General features: G+C 41.7%; 1 long non-coding RNA gene across 1 annotated transcript; it reads right to left on the bottom strand.

Moving 5' to 3' along the window:
• Positions 1-285: 285 nt before the first annotated feature.
• On the bottom strand, positions 286-1,758 carry LOC147256161 (uncharacterized). Its single transcript, XR_015117740.1, has 3 exons — positions 880-1,758; positions 649-787; positions 286-563 (listed from the first exon to the last, which is right to left on the bottom strand). It is a non-coding gene; the product is annotated as an uncharacterized LOC147256161 (long non-coding RNA).
• Positions 1,759-2,594: the final 836 nt, after the last annotated feature.

The following is a 2,594-nucleotide window of genomic DNA, read 5'->3' on the forward strand; positions in this document are numbered from 1 at the left end:
TATATTTTAATTCCATTCTCAAAGACTGGATCGCAACTTTCACGAAAGTAAACGTGGCAAGTTTCTTCCAGTGCTTTATCTTATATTTGTGCCTGTAATAAATCTTGACGCCACTCGAGGGAGCTTGTTGGATTTCCAGCAAAGGACGTCATGTGATCACTGCCGTCTATTTATCCTGTTAGCAGGAAATCTGAAGGTATTACAAATACTACAAAGCTTCCTGGATCAAATGACACATCTTGGATCCTGAAGGCTGATCTAGATCTCTGACTACTGGTAGAGAAGTTAAGGGGTATTGTTTTTTTCTGGACATTTTTTTAATTCCATTCAAATGTTTCTGTTTCTGGAAATCGCCTCACATATCACGATAGTCCTTGAAGGCAAAGTACTTTCACGGAAAAGATTCATGTTAACAACTTCACTTTATTTAAATAATCAGATTATGGCCATCCATGTTGAGGTAACCAGTCTTTTAGTTCACACCGTGCTCACACGTCGCTCTTCTGTTCTGTACTTCTGTGTCCTGAGCGTGTACAGTAAAATGGGTGAGGCCAACATGGATCCTGCAGAAAAACACGAGTAAAATAGTGACTTTCCATCACCAACTAACAACATTTTGTTATGGTGACCAGTGAGAATTATCTCTACCTGCAGTTTCCTTGTGAAAAGTTGCCCCTCTTTCTGCATGAGAAGCTGGAATCTTTCTCAAGGCGTGTCTCCTGGGTGTGGTTATCAGTCCGCCAGGTTGCTCACTACCAGCCTGGACAGACTCCAAGTCCACTCTGGCCTGAAGTATAAAGCACGAGGGTGTAAGCTATGGCAAGAATCAAAAATAAGTTGTGTTAGTTGTGTCAAAGAACAAAACAAGAATCATCTTACGGCTTCCACTGATCAAATGTAATTTTTAATCAGGCTCCATCAACACATCTACAGCCTGCGTTCCTCTCTGATTGGTTCTCCTGGGTGAGGCTTGTTATTACCGCTGCCAGCAAAAAGCAGGTTGAGGCAGGACGCCAGCATAACTCACCAAGAATGAGACAGGTCAGAAGTGACATCCTATGAACAAGGAAAAAAAATGAAAGTGACTCTCAAAGGTTAGATTAACTCTTGTTGGAACCTGCCTTCGTGTGGAGACTCTTCGGGATTGAAGGGAGTGGTCCAAAAATTATAGACTATATGGAAAAAAAAAAAGTCCTCAAATGTCAGTTTAGGACAGAAAAAAACATGAACTTTAATAATGTTTTATCAGGTTTTTTTTTTAAGCAAAGGTCATCTTGCAGAATAATTAGATGTGTTTGTGCATGTTCCTGGGTGTAACAGGGTGTGGTGGGTTGCATCTGAAGTAAAAGACGCTACATCCAAAACCGCAGTGAATGTGGAGTGAAATACAAAAACTCCAACAGGTTTTGTAGAAACAAAAGCTCCGTGCAGGATTTGTACTCTAAAAGTTTTCTTTAAAAAAGGCAAAATATATAAGGGTTCTTCATCAAATATCCTGAAGTAGAATTTTGACCAGTGAAGTCATGGGACACTTTAAAAGGCCGGGTATTTTTTGTGTTAGATATCTGACTGCCACACGTACAGTTTGGAGTCGAATGAGGACGAGACACTTTTTTTCCCCTCTTTTTCTTGTTGTTGCTTTGCGCCCTTTTATCAAGTGCTGCCTTGTCCCTGAATCACTTAAAAGCTCCGGAGAGAAAAATCAACACCATGACTAAACCCAAACAGTGTGAGCTGCCAAAGATGAGACTTTGAGGCATAAGAGGGGTTTAGCTCCCATGAGAGCAATGGAAGGGCAGAAAAAGCAAATTAAACTCAACAAATGATCCTTTGGTTTCCAATGCGTTCTCAGTCGGTTTTGTCAAACATCCACAGTCGTATGCAAACTAATGTCTTGGCTGCTTTATTAAAGATAAACCTCACAGTCAGTTATTAAAAGAAAAATTACACCCAATCTCTTAGCAAATGCATAAAATGTAGCCACCTGGCACCACTGCTAATACCGTGAGAGCACTTCTTCAAGTGGTTTACTCAAAAGTTTGCTCAGCCAGCGCCTTTTCCCTCAAAAAAAAAAAAGACAAAAAAAGATGAACTTAATTGCCATAGCAGAGAGCCTAAGCTGGGGGGAGTGCTCTGGGAGAGCAGCAGCAGCAGGAGAGACCCTCATAGAAGAGTCTGCAACAACAAAGACAGAGGTGACGTTAAGTCCGAATATAACTAGGAGGAGTTGATGTGGGTTGCAAGACAGCATGCAGAGAAGAAGAAATGAGACTGAGCCCCTGGAATGACATTTACCAATAGCGAGTGTGGAGGGGTTGAACTGAGCCAGTTGAATGCGCGGAGGGAGGGTCTCCGGCGGAAGTGGGCTGACTCGGGACACCTGATGTAGCAGGGGTGCATGCTGGGTATTTAACTTTGAGGTCAAAACCATAATAATGTGCAAGAAATGATCTAAGCACACAGTAAGTTTGACATGACACAAAAACAGAGTAAAAAAAAATTATAGCAGCCCTCAAGAGTCTCAAGGGAATCTACTTCCTGTTGATCCACGTGCTTTGTGGATGCAAGTTTTCAGAGCTGTAAATACAGCAGGT

Source organism: Aulostomus chinensis, chromosome 9 (genome assembly GCF_037954235.1).
Source record: "Aulostomus chinensis isolate RoL2024-O1b breed Wild chromosome 9, RoL_Achi_v1.0, whole genome shotgun sequence".
In the NCBI taxonomy this organism is placed as follows: Eukaryota; Metazoa; Chordata; class Actinopteri; order Syngnathiformes; family Aulostomidae; genus Aulostomus; species Aulostomus chinensis.